The following is a 20491-nucleotide window of genomic DNA, read 5'->3' as shown; positions in this document are numbered from 1 at the left end:
GGTAGGCGGGGGTGGGGGGGGGTGTCTCTTTCTCCCCAGGCAGCTGGTAGCAAAGGGGGTCAAGGAGGCAGAGGGTCCAGGTGTGGGTTCTGGGACCCCAACCTCACCCAGCAGATTTCCTGGACCTGGGCTCCTTCACCCTCCCACAGGAGGGCTATTTCCTGCCTCCCTGCCTTCGCACATGCAGTTCCCTCCACCTGGAATGCCCTTCCTCATCCTTCAAATCCCAGCTCGGCTTTAACTCCACTGGAGAACCTTCCCTGAGTCGCTTGGGGCTCCCCCTGCATCCTGCACCCACCCCAGTCACAGCCGTTTTCTGGATGATGCTCTCACGGGGTGGTGATGCTAGCTTTGCCTTTGAACCCCAGCCCCTGGCACAGACAGGTGCTCAGTAAATCCGGAAGGAAGGGAAGGAGGGAGGGAGGAAAGGGAGCAAAGAAACACCTCTCATAGGATTGGAGGGGATCTGGACCATGAGCACCTGGCACAGGGCTGGGCACGGAGCAAAGCCCACTCCCTTCCTGCGGCCTCCCCTTGAGCCTGGGCTCCAGCACTTTGTGCCTCATCCAATTTGGAGCCGGCTCAGGGGCAGTCTCCAGGCCTGTGTCTGTTGCCCATTTGGATGCAAGGTAATTACACCAGGATGCAGACGTGCACTTGACTTCATAAGGAGCTAGTGTGTTTGGGAGAAAGGCCTCCCTCCAGTCTCAGAAATCCCTGGACAGTGCAAACTTCAAGGGCCTGAGGGCTGACCTTGAGCAGGGGTTTTCCCACTGAATACTTTCAGCAAACAAAGCCTTACCTGACAGCCATTATGTAAAACAGATGGAAACTAAACTGCTTGGGGCCAAGTGGTAGGTATTGAAGGCGCCTGGGAGATGCCTTCTACCGTCTCTGAAAATCAAGGATTTAAAAAAAATTGTTAGATTCATGTGTAGAGTCCCCTTTCCCTTGTAGCTCGGGGGTCCGGGGAGATGGGGGTTGGGATTGGTCCTGGCAGTGGGGTGGGGCAGCCAGGAGAGGGGAGAGCCCTGGGGAGAGTCGGTGGCTGATATTTACTAACTGGTACAGAAGGGCTCAACATTTTCAGAACTGCGTGTTCATGCCAGTGTGGCTGGGCCAACGAACTCATCTTTCACAGCAAGAACTCAGTCTATACAAACAAAAAGGGAAATATGTCCTTGGGAAAATCATAATGACTTCAACCTCTAATGTTCTCACAGTTGTTGTTGTTTTTTAATCTTGAAGGGATATTTTAGGGAAAGTATCTCTTGTCTAGAGGAAATATTTATAAGAATTCAGCAATTCCATCAACGTCTCTTTTACTTTTGTGAAAGTCAAGTAAAATTAAATTTAAAATTGTGTCCCCCCCAAAAAAAAATTGTTAGTGTAACCAGACAAACAATGGGTGGGGACTGCCCGTCACTACTCGAGCCAATTCAGCAGAGACAGGGTTGGATCATATATTAGCGTTTATTCCAATATTGTCAGCAGGATGGGAGAGCAGCAGGTTAGCCACAAAAATCCACTCTGCAGCCCCCCATAAGCCAGCTGCTTGTACAGGTAGAACTACAAAGGAAAAGTAGGCAAAGGGGCAGTTTACAGATGCGAAAAAGGACTAGGGGTCTTCAAAGGTCTTAGCGATGTGCAGGGACTGGGGTTACAGGGGAAAGAGCCGAAGGGAGTGCCAGGTGAGCAGTTAGCAGGCAAGCAGGCTGGAGGTCTGGTCTGCAAAGGCCTGCCGGTGTGTAAAAGGGCCGGGGACCTTCAAAGGGCTGGCGACTCTGGTTTCTGTACCAAATCTTTGTTCATCTTTCCAGGTGACTAGGCAGCTCCAAATGGGGAGGGAGGGCTGCCTCTCCAGGTCAGCTCCAGCCAGGGGAGAAGCGCCTTCTTTCATCAGAATAAAACAGTCGCGGTTACAACAGAGCATGATTAATATTTCTCACGATACCAGCTGGTTCTCCAACATTCCGTTTCTGCCCCCTTTCATTTGCAGCCCTGCTAGTGTGGCTCAGTGGTTGAGCATCGACCCATGCACCAAGGGGTTGCTGGTTTGATTCTCGGTCAGAGCACATGCCTAGATTGCAGGCTCAATCCCCAGGGGCCGTGTGCAGGAGGCAGCCGCTCCACGTTTCTCTCTCATTGTCAATGATTCCATCTTCCCCCTTCTTCCCTCTTCTCTAAGAATCAATAAAAAAACATATATTTTTTAAATGTTAGCTAAATTGCTTCTCAGCCTTTTGGCTAAGATCAAGTGTAAAAAAATGTTAGCTATATGACTTCTCTCCGGCGTGGCTCAGTGGTTAGAGCGTCGGCCTGTGCACCAGAGGGTCACAGGTTGGATTCCCGGTCAGGGGCACTTACCTGGGTTGCAGGTTTGATCCCCGCCCCCAGTGGAGACCACTCAATGTGTCTCTCTCACACCTCCCCGCTCCCTTCTACTGTCTCTGAAAATCGATGGAAAAATATATTCCCACGCCTCGGGTGAGGATTAAAGAAAATGGTTAGATGCATGTGTAGAAGTTTGCTAACATACAGTATGGCTTTGACAGGTGTGGAAAGTGGACACGCTGGCAGTTGAGGGGGCTGCAAAGTTTTATTGCTTCAAGAGCAGCACGTCGCCAATGAAAATGTTCAGAACCTCCGTCCATAGTCGGCCTCCAGGAACAATGTTCTGCAGAAATATTCACAAAATACAAAATGGCGGTGGCTGTGGCAATACTGTACGTTGTTACAAAACTTTGGAAGCAACTTAAACGTCATCAGTGGGAAATGATTAAACCTGTTTCGATGCCTCAGGCTATGAGAGGAAAGGAACACAGGACACTCTCCAAGTCCTGACAGGCAGACCCCTCCAGGGCAGCTCTAATCCCATGTTCGTTTTAGAAGGAAAAAAAGACCAACTCCCAAGCTCCATATCTGTGGATGAATGTATGTGTGATGTGCAGACACACAGCTAGGAGGGGTTAGCTCTGGGGGGAGGGGTACGGGGGAGAGTGGGTGAAGGACTTTACTTGGGGACTAGACTTGCCTGGGTTCAAACGCTGCTCCTACTTAGTGCTGTGCAACCCGGGCAAAATATTTAGCCCTCTCTGTGCCTCCATTTCCACATCTGTGAAGTGGGGTCTATAACAGTGCCTACCTCGCACTCATAGGATTGCAGTGAGGAAGAATGAGCTCATCCTTGTAATTCCCAATCACTCTCCACCCTGTGAAGAAAACGGGATGTGGAGTGAGAAGGGGACAGGGGGACGGTGAGGGCGGCCCAGTGACAGAATCAATAAGCCACTGGGACAGGGTCACTCCGGGGGACGGTGCTGGGATGGCCCAGGTCACTCAGCCGACCGGGCTGCCCAGGCTGGATGATTTGGGTTCCCAATATTATTTGTTTGTTTTAATGTGTGAAAAGAGAACCTGAATTACTCAGTGTTATAACTTGGAACATTGCCAAACTTCCACCTACCTTACACCCGTTAGAAGTAGCCTCTGAGATGAGAGCCGTTCGCCCAACAAGACAGAGGTCTGCAGTGAAGCAGCACCAGGCCTGCATGGTGGGGTCCCATCAGCCATTAATAGGGCCAAACCCAGCAGCCGGAAACTCCCACTTTCCTGGCGAAGAAAGCAGGAAGTCAGTTTTAACAAAAGCCGTTCAAACTTTATTTGATCCAAACCATTTCTATTGAAGGTGAACTGAACAGCATTCATTTTGACGTAAGTATTTTATCTTTCTGCTGGGGCACTGAGTGAGGGAGCCATAACACAAGGGCCCCATTTAAAAAGTAGAGAGTTCGGATCTGAATAGAAAACTCAACACAACCCCAGGGTGCTGAACTGGGCTTGGAGGCATCCGTGTCAACTCAGATTTTTCAACATAGATAGATACAAAAACAAGTCTAGATGTCAATGTGCTCACACTCACACACACACTCACACACACACACTCACACATACACACACACTCACACACACTAACACACACACACACACACACACACACACACACTCACACTGTGGGATACATGGAAATGGTGGGTCCCCTGTTAGGATGCAAGTGGGAGAAGGAAAGAAAGACTGGTTCAAACATATCACTTGAGGAAGCCCGGCACAAACCCTCACTCTGGCATTCTCAACCCCTATTTTCTGTCCTACATGACTCTAATGATAATCCCATTGTTGCACAAACAGTCCAAATCCTACCAAGTTAAAAGAGTCCCTCCCTGACTTGTTGGGTGTAGGTGGTACCCCAAGCCCTCCCACACCAGGAGACCAGCTCTGGCCAGGCCCAGCGCCATCCTGCTGCTGAGATTCAAGGCAGGAGGAGAGGGCCTTCTCCTGTCCCCCTTCCCCAGGGCCCCTGACTGAGACTCAGCCCACACTTTCTTTCCTCCTTGAGAAGAAAGCTTCAAGTGCTTCAGGGCCTTGCTGAGAGGGGAAGAAGAGAGACATGCTTCCCATTATAATGAAGTGTCTGCAAAACCATGAAATCACCTCCACTGTGTTGCGCCAGCAAGTCTCTGTGGCTTCTCTTTTTTTTTTTCTCAAAAGCCCCATTTTATTATACTTCTTTGGTACGACCTGGATCCCTCGTAGAGGGATGGGCATGTGCGCTCCCTCAGAAAGGAAAGGAGGGTGGATAATCCGATTTACTGCATACATAAGGAAGCTATTTATATCCTCGAGTGTGTGGCTTTTATTCCATATTTGGTATTATCTCTTGTTGGGGAGGAAGAAAATAATTTTCCTTCTTCCTTCTAAATTCCTCTAGCTGGACTAATAATCAAATTAACATGAGACAGAGTAGCAGGAGAAAAGTAACCAAATTTATTAGGTATATATGGGGTGGGGGAGGGGGGGCGGTGGGGACCATAAGAATATGAGACCCAAGGACAGGTCAGGCTGTGGAGGCTTGTATGCCGCCTGGAGCGTAGGAGAAAGTATGGGGGGTAGGAGACTTCAAAGGGCAAGAAGACAATCCAAACGGAGATGGAAAAGCACCGTTTGGTAACTAAATGTTTGCTGGGCCGTCTTGAAACAACGGGCCACAGCCAGGACTTTGATCCAATGGGCCTGGCCAGGGCCCTCCCTACCACACGGGTGCATGTTGAACTGTGCTTATCTATGACGATCGCTCCCTTCCTGGAGCAGGTCTTCTCTGAATTCTTCTAGGCAATTAGGGGGAAGGTCAACGTTTCTGAGCCTTTTGTTTCTTAAAAATGTACCAGCTTAGCCCGGCTGGCCTGTGTGGCTCAGTGGTTGAGCGTCGACCTCTGAACTATTTACTAGGAGGTCCTTTTCGATACCTGGTGAGGGCGCGTGCCCCGGTTGCAGGCTTGATCCCCAGTAGGAGGTGTGCAGGAGGCAGCTGAGCAATGATTCTCTCTCATCATTGATGTTTCTATCTCTCCCTCTCCCTTCCTCTCTGAAATCAATAAAAAATATATATATTTTTTTAAATGTGCTCTCAGTGCTCAGTAACCAGCTTACAATAATCTATCGCCACCCCTCTGCCCCCCAAAGCATATATTGGGGTGGCAAACTCTGGTTCTTCTCATCTCCAAAAGAAAGGTCGCATTTAAATTCTGGCGCGCTCATTTTAAAAAAAAATGTTTGTGTGGGGGTGGTTAGGCACAGAGGTGGGGAGGTGATTTTGATGAAAATAATAGAAAGTTGAGATAAGAAAAGGCTAATTTTGTGCTTGTAGGTTCTCAAAGAGAGGGAAATCTACTTCTTCCTTTCTTAGACCTGGAGACAGAGTATCCAACCACGCACCTGTTTGGTTTTGCTATTAAAACTGAGTGACATAGGTAATGTGTATATCACAAATATTTGTCCTTTTTTAAAGTTATGTTTTTATTGATTTCAGAGAGGAGAAGGGAGAGGGAGCGATAGAAACATCAGTGATGAGAGAGAATCATTGATCGGCTGCCTCCTCCACACCTCACACTGGGGATCGAGCCCACGATCCAGGCATGTGCTTTGACCAGGAATCAAACCGTGACCTCCTGGTACATAGGTCGACACTCAACCACTGAGCCACACAGGCCAATCTTAAAAAGAGGCTAAGATTTCCTCATTCCTCCCCAAACACATAAGGGCTCATCTGTCTGATTGGAAAAAAATATATAGCCAAGTCATAAAAGATATCCTTTTTAAAAAGATGCTGAAAACTGGCATAGAGAGAGGGGGAACAGGAAATTAGCATTGCATAGGGAGTCAGAGACCAGATGGAGCTAGAAGTAATTTTGCCTCCAGGAGCACAGAGTCAAGGACAAGACCCACCAGCTGGGGTGTCGCTGTCATGATTAACGATGCTACCCAGGAAGCCGTGAGGAAACTGCATTGTCAGATTTATCCCAAATGCCCACCACGATCCAGTTTGCCTTTAATATCATCATTTTATTCAAATTACTTTAGCTATGAATCTTGGAAACCCACTTTGATCAAGTTGGCTCCTTGACTGTGTGTGGATCTTGAAATTTGAAATGATGATATTTAAAGTATTAGTGGCTATTTTTGAAACTGGGAAGGGGGTAATTCATTTCACCTTGAAAAAGACAGCCTATGGAAAAGAAGTTAAAACACACCAAAAGAGAATTTAAAATTCAGTTAAAATTGAACCATCAGATTTGCTGTAGTTGCATATATTGTCATATAGGAAGTCATCAGCTATGTTCCTCCTGCCCCTGCTTTTCTTTCTTTTCTTTTTTAAAATATATTTTATTGAATTTTTTACAGAGAGGAAAGGAGAGGGATAGAGAGTTAGAAACATTGATGAGAGAGAAACATCAATCCTCTGCCTCCTGCACACCCCCTACTGGGGATGTGCCCGCAACCAAGGTACATGCCCTTGACTGGAATCGAACCTGGGACCCTTGAGTCCGCAGGCTGACGCTCTATCCATTGAGCCAAACCGGTTAGGGCGCCCCTGCTTTTCTTTTACCTATTTTCTTTAATGTTTTTATTTACCTCATATGGGAAGGGAAAGGGAGAGGGAGAGAGAAATAGAAACATCAATGATGAGAATCGTTGCACGCCCCCCACTGGGGATTGAGCCTGCAACAGGAGGCATGCACCCTGACCAGGAATCCAACCGTGACTTCCTGATTCATAGGTCAATGCTCAACCACTGTGCCACAGTGGCCGGGCCTCCTACCCTGCTTTTTATTTCTGTACCTTGTAAAGAATGGAAAATTTTTCTCTGAAACTTACATTGTTTGTGGACTGTGACAGAATGTGCTTCTGCCAAATTCAGGAGTGCATCCTTAAAGCGGTAAGGCAACTCAATTGATCAATCTGCATAATGAATAAAGATATGCAAAATTTTTCAAAAGCAAGAACTGTTACTAGTGCCTGCTAGATTTTATCAACATGAAAAGATCAGATAATGTGGGATTGGAGTATGTGAAAGGCAATCTACAAAATGAAAGAAAATATTTTCAAACCGTGTATCTGATAAGGGGTTAATTTTCAAAATATGTAAGGAATTCCTACAACTCAATAGAAAAAAAAAATTTTAATGGGCAAATGACCTGAGTAGACATTTCTCCAAAGAAGACATACAAATGGACAACAGGTACATGAAAAGATGCTCAACTTTTTTCACTAATCATCAGGGAAATGTAAATCAAAACTCCAATGAGATATCACCTCCCACCATTAGAACGACTATTATTTTTTTTAAAAGGATAAGTATTGACAAGGATGCGGATAAATTGGATTCCTATACACTGTTGATAGGAATATAAATTGATGCAGGCTCTATAAAAAAACAGTATGGAGGTCCTACAAAAAATTAAAACTACCTATGATTCAGCAATTCTACTTCTGCGTTATTCAAAGAAAATAAAATTGATTTCAAAAAGATATCTGCACTCCATATTCATTTCATCATTATTCACAAAAGCCAAGTGTTCATCGATAAAGGAATGGATAAAAAAAAATGTACTAGATAGATACAAAGAAATATTATTCAGCCTTACAAAAGAAGGAAATCCTACTGTTGAGACAATAAAGATGGACCTGAAGGAGGTTATGCTAAGTGAAATAAGCCAGTCACAGAAGGGTAAATACTGCATGTTGTTTCTCTTTATGAGGCATCTAAGAGTCAAACATATGGAAATAGACAATAGAATTCCCAGGGGATGGGAGGAGCAGGATCATAGGGAGTGGTTGTTCAATGGATATACAATTACAGTTACACAAGAGAAGCAATTCCCAGGGATCTGCTTCACACACAGTGCCTGCAGTTAACAATGAGGTATTGTGCACTTAAAACGTGTGGAGAAAGTAGCTCTCACATTAAGAGTTATTACCACAGCCCTGGCAGGTTTGGCTCCGTGGATAGAGAATGGCCTGCCGACTGGAGGTTCCTGGGTTCCATTCAGGTCAAGGACACGTGCCAGTAGGGGGCGTGCAGGAGGCAGCCGATCAGTGATTCTATCTCTCCCTCTCCCTTCCTCTCTGAAATCAATAAAAAAAATATTTTTAAAAAGTTATTATCACAAAAAACAACAACAAAGAAACACAAGGAAACTTTTCAAGATGACAGATATGTTTATTCCCTTGATTGTGGTCATGGTAACACAGGTGTATATATACATGTCCAAACTCACCAAATTGTATACATTAATTATGTTTTTATACATTAAGTTTTTTTATACCAATTATACCTCAATATAGCTAATAAAAGCAAAAAAAATTACCTTAATGAAGCTGTAAAAAATAAAGTTAAATTTTAGCCATTAAAAAAAAAGAAAACTAATGCTCATTTGGCTTTTCTTTGGCAATATTTTCTTTGACACAACTCTTTTGCTTAATTGCTTTGCAGTGGCTGAAGCAATGTAACATATGGGGAAGTTCTAAATGATTTCTGCCTTAAACGCCTTCAGTATGTCATCATTTAGGATCGTATTTGTTGTTGGCGCCTGGAAAATGCTTTTCATTCTATTATGTAAGTTCTATTTCTATTTACATCAAGTTGTGATGAAGAAATCTGTTGACCTTCATCAGGTGCATTTTGGTCCTATAGTGATAAAAGCACGTGAGTTTTTGTTATGTTGGATGGAATGAACTGTGTTGATGGATCTCTTAATGATTAAGCCTCCCCATGTTCTTAGAATAAACCTACTTCACCATAGTGTATGTTTTTAATTTATAGCTGGGTACAGTGTGCTAATATTTTACTTGGTATGTTTGTGTCTGTACTCATAAGGAAAGAATGTTCTGTAACTGTGGGCATGTGGTGAGGGGTATCTTTATTCGGTTTTCTATGACAGTTTTATGAAATGATTGATTGTTTACATTTCTCTCTGTTCTATAGGACAGTTTGTGTAAATGGGAATTACGTGTTCCCTGGGTATTTGGTAAAATCAGTTGAAAAATCATCTGGCTTTGGCAGCTTTTTACTTTTTTTTAGTGGTAAGTCTGTAATTCACAGGATTCTGTGGTTACGGGTCTATTCAGACTTACCCCTCACTTTGTGGGTGAATTTACCTACAAAGTCACTAATTTCATTTAAATTTTCTAATTTATTAACAAAACTAGAGGCCCAATGCATGAAATTCGTGAACTTGGGCGGGGGGGCTCCCTCAGCCCGGCCTGTGCCCTCTTGCAGTCCAGGAGCCCTCCAGGGATGTCCGATTGATGGCTTAGCGCTGCCATGGAGCGGGAGAGGCTCCCGCCACCGCCACTGTGCTCACCAGCCATGAGCCCAGCTTCTGGCTGAGCGGTGCTCCCCCTGTGGGAGTGCACTGACCTCCAGGGGACAGCTCCTGTGTTGAGCGTCTGCCCCCTGGTGGTCAGTGCATGTCATAGTGACAGGTTGTTCCACCGTTCGGTTGATTTGTGCGCCATGAGGCTGCGGTGGGCACAGGGGCGGGTCTCAGCCCATCCTCCGTGCGCCCAGCCCCTCCCGCTACAGCCCCCGGTCCCCTGCCGGCAGCCCTGCTCCCGCCGCTGCCACTCCCACACACTGACAGCGCCAGCCCCGCTCACACCTGCTGACGGCACGGAGCGACTGGGGCCGGCGCCAGCAGCGGGTGTGAGCGATGGCTGCTGCCCTGATCGCCCCTCAGGAGCAACGGGAGGTGGAGAATCCCTGAGGGGCAATCAGGGCCTGCAGTCACTGCTTATACCTGCTGACGGCGCCGAGTGATCAGAGCTGGCAACGGGTGAGAATGGTGGTTCCGGTGCCAACAGTGGGTGAGAGCGGGGCTGGCACTGGCAACAGGTGTGAGCACCCAGTGGGACCGCAGCACGCAGGAGCAACTGGCACCCCACCTTGGTCTGGTGCCCACGCTCACCTGCTCCGCCATCCCACTGTGGCCGATGCCCGCCATGTTCTGCACTCTGCCACCTGCTGCCAATGCCCACCATGTTCTGCATGTGCCCCCTGGTGGTCAGCGCACGTCATAGCGACTGGTTGTTCGGTTGTTACACAGTTCGGTCTATTTGCATATTAGGGTTTTATATATATAGATGTTGTGTAGATAGTTCTTACAATTATTTTCATCTCCTTCATTCCTGTTGTTGCATCTCCTTTCTAATTCCAAAATTTGTCTATATTTCCTGTCACTTCTCCTAAAGTCAGGCTTGCCAGTAGCTTGTCTTTCCTAAATTTATCTTTAAAATAATCAGCTTTTGGTATTGCTTATTACATCAAGTTTATTAATCATATCACTTTTAATTTTATCATTCTCTGTGTGTTTTTTATTTATTTATTTATTTAAATATTTTTTTATTGTTTAAAGTATTACAAATAGTAGTACATATGTCTCCTTTTTCCCCCATTGACCTCCCCCCTGCCTCCCCTACCCCTCATCACATGTCCTCACCGCCCCCACCCCGGGCTTTTGTGTTTTCACAGATTTGAAATAAAAGCACACTGAATACAATAAGTATTTATTGTGCTTTATACAGATTCTATCATCACACCACTAATCTAAGTTCTGGAAGTTTAACATTACACAGAGACTTCGGGACCATCTAGGAGTCTTTGGCTCCATTTACCAGAGGAAGGAACACAGTCGATCATTTGATCTCTCTCGGCCTCAGTTTTGTCGTCTGCAAAAGGGGTCTAAGACCATTTCCTTTTCCAACCTCCAGGACTGTTGTAAAGACCAAAAGCAACTATTGTAAAACAAGTAGTCAGATGTGAGCATTTACATACTATATTTCACACTCCCCCAAACGTGTTTAAGAGCCCCACAGAAAACATCCTGTATTAGGCTCACATATAAAAATGTGTATACATAGTCATAATGTATCTATTCTGTGTACATATTCATGTGTATGTTTATTCACATTCATATATGTAGTTAAATCTGAACATCGTCCCTGTCCCTCCCTTTACTAGTTGAGGCAATCTTGCAGTAGGCATGCTCTCCCCACAAGTACAAGGGATTTTGCAATTAAACAAGTACAAGGGATTTTGCAATTAAAAGCAGAAACACTGTTTTGCGACCTGAACTGTTTTCATTTTTGGAGACAGAGCAAAAGGGGATGAGAAGATAGGAAGTTTAAGAAGGTGGGTGGTAGAGACAGGCAGAAGCATGTAGAAACCCTAAAAAAGGCAAGCAGAAGGAAGAAAATGAAGATAGAAACTCAGAGTCCAAAGAGATAGCTGCCTTCCTTCCAGTTGGCCATTCTGTACAGACCCATCTTCCTCTTCTGGTTTTATGTCCTCCGATCAGTTCTTCCCCCGCAACCTGGCGAAAGGGAATCCCTTCTGCTTTTTTGGAGGCTTCAGAACGAATTGACAGGCCAGCATCCAGGATGTGTGCAACAAGGGTGACGACTGATGTGCACGCTTCGGAAGGCCTGGATTCCATTCACTCCCGGTGGAAAACCCCAGCCCCTGCAGTGCCCGGACTGGACTGGAGAAGGCAGACAGGCATCAGGATCAGGAGAAGGTACCCACAGACCAGTTCTGTTCGGTTGTCGGAGTCTCCTCTACTGCCCCCTCCGGCAATTGCCAGAGGATGAGGCTGCCAACAGAAGTAGCAGGTAGCCTTGGCGTGGCCCTGACTAACCAGACCTGAGCGCAAAGAATCTGACGGATTGACTGAGAGTCAGTGATTGGCAGCTGGGAGCCTGGAGCCCCTCCAAACCGTCTCCGGACTTTGATGATGAAGCACCAGTTCTCTCTCTCCCAGCTCTCCCAACTCGCCTTCCATCACCCGCACCATGACATACAGCGCAGCCAGACCCACCACAGAGGCGACGGTCACTGCAGCCAGGATCCGCGAGGCCATTTCTGTGAAGATACACTGGCTCCCAAGGAAGGTGCAGACAAAGGCAGCTGCCACCGTGACAATGAAGTTGAAGATGGTGATGACCAGAGCCCTCACTGACCTCACTTCCTTGCCCAGGTCACTTAGAATCCCACCATGCCTTGAATCCTGGCAGGTGACGTTGCGGGTGATCCGCTTATATTCGTCACTGGCCAGCCGCATCTTAATTTTCTCCAGACAGGCAACTACCTCTGGGTTCCTAGGCTTCACCGCCTCTGGGAGGTAGATTTCACTGCCTTCTAGGAGCTCATGACGGTACAGTGTGGAATGCCTTTCTCTCAGGCTCAGTGCAGATCCCGGATCAGGCCGAAGGAAACCAGGCGTGGGGACCCCTGGGGCGGGCACCACCCTTGGGCCGCTTCTCCATCCGGCCTTGAGCTCTGCCCGCAGCTTCCGTGGAAGCTGCTCTTGCTCCAGCTCCCGGCCAGGGGCCAAAGCACGCACCAGCCGCTCGCCGGCAATCAAGTGAGACGCCATCGCTAGCCCACTCTCTATCATTCTCTTTTGCTGGTTCTTTTTATGGTTTCTTACATTGAACGTTTAACTTATTTCCAACTTTCTTGATCAACAGTAAAAGTAGTTATGGGTAAAGCTAGAACATTTTTTCTTACTGTGTCTTTAACTTCATTATAAAGGCTTTAAGATAAAATATACTCATTTTGTTCATTTCTATGTAACTAGCTACCTGTAAGTTATTTGCCTTTTGATCTGGGAATCATTTTTTTAAATATATTTCTTTATTGATTTCAGAGAGGAAGGGAGAAGCAGAGAGAGAGAGAGAGAAACATCAGTGATGAGAGAGAATCATGGATCGGCTGCCTCCTGCACGCCCCCTACTGGGGATCGAGCCCACAACCCCAGCATGTGCCCTTGGCCGGAATCGAACCTGGGACCCTTCAGTCTGCAGGCTGACGCTCTATCCACTGAGCCAAGCCGGCCAGGGCTGGGAATCATTTTTAAAAGCATTTTTCAAATTTCCAAGTAGATATTATTATCAGTTTCCAGATTAGTATGTTCTCTAAGAACTCTGGTTTTTGCAATTTATGAAAAACGTATTTAGTATCAAGAACATGATGAAATTCGGGGAAATTTTTATTGTCGTAAGGAAAAATTGTATAACATACACACACACTTGTGCATGCGCACATGTTAATTATTATTTGAGTCCTGAATGTCTGCTTATTACTTTCCTTCTTAACTGGTCAGTTTCTGAGAAAGGGGTTTTTATAGCTTTTCTTTGGGACTGGGATTTTAACAAATTTTCCTTGTATTTGTTTTGTTTTTGCCTTATATATATGGTTCATCTTTTGACTGTTCATCTTTTTAAAAAATATTTTATATTGATTTTTTTAGAGAGAGAGAGAAGCATTGATGTGTGAGAGAAACATCTATTGGTTGCCTTCTGTACGCACCCCAACCTGGGATTGCACCCAAAACCTGGGCATGTGCCCTGACTTGGAATGGAACCAACAACTTTTCGACGCTCAACCGAGTCACACCAGCCGCAGTGACTGTTCACCTTTTTAAGGGGACTATTCATGTTAACACTGCAACACATCCCTTTGCCCAGCTGAGGCCTGGATGGACATGGGTCCCTCCAGACCCCTGTCCCCTGCTCACTGCCCTGGAAGTCTGACCCACCATGGATGGCCTCCTCAGGCTCATGAACCCTGGCTTGGGGACCGTCTCAGAGAGTGGAGGGCCTAGCAGATTGGAGGGAGGAGGCCCCACCTTAGTATTCCCAGCTCCTTTCCTCCAGCTTTGCCTCAGGTTGGCTCTACTCATGATGACCTTTTCCACTGACTCTCTCCCCCTGGAGCCTGGTAATGCTCCCTTCCCCACCTTTTGAAACTTGAAGGACAGTCCTGCAGCTGCCAGCCACCGAATGCTACCTGTGGGTGCTCAAGACACTGCCCCACCTTTGGGAACAGTCTTCTTCCCAAGCTCGCTTCCAACTATCCAAAGGTGGCACCTATTTCCTGCTCTCTCTCCTTTGGGCCTTACTTGTCACTTTGGCTGCTTTTCTATTACTTTGCATTTGCCTGTTCTTTTTGTTATGTCTTTTAAATTTTTCTGGGCTGTCTCATAAAAATAAGATAATTCAGTTTCATTTTTAAAATCTAATCTGAGTGATTGGGAGGGGGCACAGGGGTCATGTTCTGCCGAAAACCAATTCCAGCATGTAATAATTACAAGAGTTCCATCAAAAGGTTGATGGGACTTGAGCGGCTCATCAAGCGTGAGCCACATATGTAGTTTGCCTGTTGGAACGGCTAAACGACACTTCCCCCAAACCTGAATAGGATTGTTAACTGCCAGACAGCTCAGGGCATTTTATTGCCTCCTGTAGGTCAAATACCTGAACAGCTGTAGGCTATTCCCCAAACTGACAATGCTTCTGTAGCCTTACCCTTTGAAGTGTATATCTCCACCTTGCCTTAGGACAAATTGTGTTAAATAAATAGCACGGGGTCCTTAGACAAGAGGAGTCTTCAGTTCCTTTAGCTGAAGATCCTCTGACCCCCCAATGCCTTTCAAAATTATCTTTCGTCTTTGGACTCCTTCTTGAATCTACACATCAGCCCCTTTCTCCAGAATGCTGAACCCTTTGTAACGCTGGGAAAAGAACGCCGGCAATGTTCTATTTCTCAAGCAGGATGATGGTTTCACAAGTATGTTCACTTTGCGATTGTTCTTCAAGCTGCATAAGAGTGCTTCATGCACTCTCCTGTATATGGATTATAACTCAATGAAAATGTAAAAGCAGAACAAAGCTGGCGCAGGTCCCCAGACAGAGCAGCAAAAAAAGCTCAGTCCTTCTTGGTGTGATAATAGGGTCCCATTGTTTCCTCCGAGTGAGGATAGAATGCTGCTCATAGAAGAAATACTCTTTCTTCAGTAAAGGTACAAACAGTGTTTGTGAAATGCATTTACTTAGTCCCTTAGTGGAGGAGCCAGCAGGTCCTCAGACTTAGCTTGAGTGCAGACAGAAGTAGAACTAGAGAACCCATCTTCTCCTTGTTCATCAGACCGGGCCCAGCCTCCTACCTGCCCCCACTGTGCCTGGACGAGTAGCGTATAAAGGTGCAATGGAAGCCTGAGCTGAATATCAAGACGTAGACATGGAAGCCTCGCTGGACATCAAGGTCCAGTAAACACAAGTCAGACTTCCTTTTAGTAACCCCAGCATAATTATCAAAGTCAGGAAGTTTAACATTAACATAAAATTATTACCTAATATGTAGTCCATATTGCTATAAGGAACATTATGGGGCTCTAGCTGGTTTGGCTCAATGGATAGAGTGTTGGCCTGTGGATTGAAGGGTCCCGGGTTTGATTCTGATCAAGGGCACATGCCCTGGTTGCAGGCTCGATCCCCAGTAGGTGGTGTACAGGAGGCAGCCGATCAATGATTCTCATCATTGATTTTTCTCTCTCTCCCTCTCTCTTCCTCTCTGAAAATCAATAAAAATAAAAAATAAAATCAAAAGAACATTATGGGGACAATTGGGCTAAAAAAAAAAATGAAAGGGATATGTCAAAGGGATACAGCAATTTTGAAAAGGGCCTAATCCAGGATTACACATTGTTAATTGTTGGGTTTTGTTTTATTTGTTGTTGTTTTGCTGTTTGTTTGTTTTAGTCATTGTTAATCTGTTATGTCCTTCAGCCTTTCTTTGTCCCTAAGACAATGATATTTTTTATGCATACAGACAAGTTATTTTGTAGAATGTTCCTCAATTTGAGTTTGTCTGTTTCCTCATGATTAGATTCAGGTTATGTATTTTGGGCTGAAATATCCCAGAAATGATATTGTGTTCTTCTCAGTACATTGTTATTAAAAAATGTCAGTGATGTTGATTTGCTCATTACTGATCAACTTAATTTTGACCACTTGGTTAAGATGTTTGTCAATTATTTACACTGTAGAGTTTTTACCTTTATGATTAGTGAACAATTTGTGTGTGTGGAAGGGATTACTTTGAAACCATCCTATATAATAAAAGGCTAATATGCAAATTGTCCCCTCAACCAGGAGTTTGACCAGGGGGCGGGGCCAGCTGGCCAACCACCCATGCCCCTCCCCCCACCCGGCCTGGCCCGATTGGGGTGGGCCAGCCAGACCCCACCCATGCACAAATTCATGCACCAGGCCTCTAGTGTGACTATATTGTTCATCATTACACTTCACTGAATAGTTTTAGCATCTATTGACAATTCTTGCCTGGGTTAGATATCTACATGTTGTTTGCAAAATAGTGATTTTCTAACTTCATCAGTTCTTATAAATTCATTAGTTGGCATTTTACTATAAGTAATTTTCCTTCCTTCCTTTTTTCATTTCCTTTCTTTTTTTCTTTCTCTTTCTTGACTTTTCTTTCTCTCTCTTTTCTTTCTTTCTTTTTAAGGTGGACTCACAGATTCTTATTTATCCAATGGGTTATCATCCATTACTGTTACTATTCATTTTTATGTAGTTAACTCTCCCAGCTTTTGCCAGTAAAAAGTCTCTTTAGGCTGACTTTTATGTCCTTTTGACACATCTCCTTCTTTTCTTTGGAGCACTCTCTTTACTCTCTGGCCCAAGATGTTTCAGGCTTATCTTGTACTTTTCCTGTCCCTTCCCTAGAATCTGCCATTTCTCCAAGAAGCCATGCTTCCTTTCAGTATGGAACAGTATCTAGAAGTCAAGGTCTTCATACGAAGTATATTTGTTGCTTCTGGGCTGTCATTGTTTCTAGGCCCTTTCCTTGGAAAACGCCACTACTGGTTCTTATTCTAAAAGTTCATAATGATTCCCATGAACTATGACACAGGGTTCTTCCTTGCCTTCTCCCACCCCTACATTTTATCTCCCTCTCTAACACTGAGAACACTGGCTTCTAATAAAATCAACATGTTTGCTCATTTGTTCAATCCTACGACATACCCAAAACAGTTTCGGAGTCGCCACACCCATGGTACCATGAAGACTTCCAGGTTTGCTTGCAGCTCCTTTTGTTCCCCCTTCAAACTAAGACTTGGAAGCTCCTTCGGTTGGTTCTATTTCTTTCTTCATGGTGTATTCGTCTGAAATACAGTAAGGCTTACTGCTTCTGCTTATATTCAGTTTAGTGTTTTACCCCATCCTTGATTAATTTTCTTTTCTTGAGCATATAAGTCATAATCCAAAATATATAACCGTAATCTAAACTTTAAAACTATATAAGATCTATTCCCCTATCCAGTTTACCCCATTCTCACCCAACTCTACATGTAAGTGATTTCATTAGTTTTGGGTTTGCTCACCCCGTTTCTTCTGCCAAAAATAAGCAAGCCTTTAAACTCCAGAGCGCAGCTCCAACAAGGAGCGAGTGTGCGCTTCTGTTGACATGCTGCTCCCATCCACACTGCTGTGAGGATACATTCACTGCTTCATTTGCCACAACAAACGCTGCTTTTATGATGATTAAAAATCTTACGTTTCTGCCTTTTGCCCAACAATGGACAAATTAAACAGCATCTCCATAAGGCAGAAGGGCGGGTGGTCACTGGACACTTGACATGGTTGTGGAAATGAGTCTTGATGGAGCTGTCTACAGGCACCCTCCACCCAGGCAGCCTTTGTGCCCGGGCAACCCAACTTGAAAGATACCATGTGCACACATGTACACACACAGTGCAATACCAGACACACACAACACACAGCACACACTCTGACACACTACACACCCAACACACAGACACACAACACAGGCACACACCACACAAGACACACCACACTCACAGACACACAATACACATGCAACACATAAGGCAAACACAGCACCCAAGTATATGCACACAACACACAGAGACACAAACAGACACACACACAAGACACACACACTAAAGAAGCAGTTGTTTCTGTTTGGCGCTCCTGAGAGCTGGCAGGCTTCTGAGAGCACGCAATCATGACAATAATTAGTTGAAATGGCACCACCATTATCTTGAATTACCTTGTCTTCCAAAGAAAATGTCCTAATGAGCTCTTGATCCACCATGGAGAATCTGTAATTTGGAACAAGTAAATTTATCTGTCTTTTTCTACGAATCATTATTTCCGTTCTTCATTGTGAGGCTAACAACATAATTGAGCTGTCATCGTTCCAACTTAGGTAATAGATGTTTCTGGCAAAATGCTTCAAACGCGCTATGAAATAGAAAAGGAATCTGTGGCTCACTTACTGTGTGGTGCTTGGGCCTGAAACATAATGTTGCTGGAGCTATAGTTTTGCACTTGGAACTGAGATGAAAATTAGTTTTCAAGTAAATGTTCTTACCTTTTCCCCATCATTTCAGTTCTTGAATCCTTCATCAAACAATTCAAGAACCTTACCTAAAAGTAGACAAAAGTGTAGTTTGATAAATAGCAGTATCTTTGTGTCTATTATATCTCATCTTAGCCAAATGAACCACTTCATGCTAGACTGCCTCCCCAGACACCATGTAAAATTATTTTGTGTGCCTGTAACATTACCATGCGGAAAATTACTGAACGATTTGGAGATCTGTGCCAATCAAATGCCCTCTGGTGTGATCTGTGGGGCTGGGCCACAACCTAGTTGTGGGTTGGGGTAAGGCCTGGGGCCAGGCAAGAAGTTCTAGATTATTCCAATGGAGCTCAAAAGCCAGGATTCTGACACTTTCTTCTCTGATTTAGGCGTGACAAAATGCCTGATGGCACTGGAGGTTTCTTTTGTTGTGGTTTAGTTGTGGAGAGAAAAGGCAAAGAGTTAGGAAGAGAGCTACATCAATTGATACTTACTTCTGAGATCCTCCACATAAATTTAGGCAGAATCCATCCAGCTTCTGCTGGTGGCTGGCAACCTTCAGGGTTCCCTGGCTTGTAGATGCATCACTGCAATATCTTCCTCCATCTGCCTCAGGCATTCTCTCAATGTCTCTGTCTTCACATGGGCATGTTTCTCTCCCTATAAGGACATTAGTCATCCTATATAATAAAAGGCTAATATGCAAATCGACCGAACAGCTGAACGACTGGTCGCTATGATGTGCACTGACCACCAGGGGGCAGACGTTCAATGCAGGAGCTGCCCCCTGATGGTCAGTGTACTCCCACAGGGGGAGCACTGCTCAGCCAGAAGCGGGGCTCACGGCTGGCGAACGCAGTGGCCATGGCAGGAGTCTCTCCTGCCTCTGCGGCAGCACTAAGGATGTCCAACTGATGCCCCCCGAGGGCTCCTGGACTGCGAGAGGGCGCAGGCCATGCTGAGGGACTCCCCCACCCCCAATCAGTGCACAGTTTTCATGCACCTGGCCTCCAGTATTGGAATAAGAACCCATCCTGTTGATGGCATCTTAACTTGATGACATCTGCCAAGACCCTATCCCCAAAATAAGTCACATCCACGTGTGCAGGGGTTGAGGACACGAGGCAGCCCATAACAAGTACCGACTCCAGGCTTTTCCAGGTTGTGAGTGAGACGCATGAAACCCCGCTGACGTCTGCTGCAGTTCCACACGGGGCTGTGCTCCTGGCAACGGCAGTCCAGCGCCCCAAGGTGACGGGTGCCTTCATGAGGGTCTCTGCAGAGAATGTCAGAGGGGAGTTGTTTCTCTTCACAACCAACCTGCCCTGCGTGCAGACACATCCTTGGACAGAAAGCTTCTCTCTTCTTCCCCAAACCGAGCACCTTTGCCACGCCTGCCTCCTTTTTTCTCATCCAGAACCGCCTCGTCTTCTTGCCCCGACACTCTCCTGCCGTGTTAATGTAAATCGCTTCTCTTTCAACTCTCCCGGCCCGGCCTTGCCCTGGGTATCCCATCTTCCCTTGGCCCTGAGGTGGCGGAAAGGAGAATCCACATGCTGGGCGTGGGCAGGGGATCATGAGGAGCAGGTGCTGTGCCTACTCGGGCACTCGTTTTCATCCCTGTCACTCAAGCCACAGAGCCCAACTCCAGTTTATTTAGTGGGAAGAACGGAGACATGCTCCATGTGGGTAGCCCCCTGGGGAGGCCGACATCCATCACTCCTCAGCTGAGGGATGACCGCCCCGCCTCTTGCTCTGTCCAAACAATGGCTCAGCTCTGTCATCTCGCCCCCTGCTTCCTCTTTCTGGGCTCAAAGTGCCCAGCTGGTCCCCTCCTGGCCAAAAGGCTCTTCTCTGTATCCTGTGAGCCTTGGGAGAAGCTGGAGCCGGCTTGGGAGCGATCAG

The 20491-nt window shown here is 45.8% G+C and overlaps 1 long non-coding RNA gene and 1 pseudogene across 1 annotated transcript; both read right to left on the bottom strand.

Moving 5' to 3' along the window:
- Nucleotides 1-12071: 12071 nt before the first annotated feature.
- Nucleotides 12072-12770, bottom strand: LOC103288303 (transmembrane protein 199-like; annotated as a pseudogene).
- A 4583-nt stretch (nt 12771-17353) lies between these two features.
- On the bottom strand, nt 17354-18633 carry LOC129150053 (uncharacterized). Its single transcript, XR_008556824.1, has 3 exons — nt 18596-18633; nt 18272-18323; nt 17354-17363 (listed from the first exon to the last, which is right to left on the bottom strand). It is a non-coding gene; the product is annotated as an uncharacterized LOC129150053 (long non-coding RNA).
- Between the last annotated feature and the right edge of the window lie 1858 nt (nt 18634-20491).

This window comes from Eptesicus fuscus, chromosome 8, assembly GCF_027574615.1.
Source record: "Eptesicus fuscus isolate TK198812 chromosome 8, DD_ASM_mEF_20220401, whole genome shotgun sequence".
NCBI lineage: Eukaryota > Metazoa > Chordata > Mammalia > Chiroptera > Vespertilionidae > Eptesicus > Eptesicus fuscus.
This window is presented reverse-complemented; position numbering and strand designations above follow the sequence as displayed.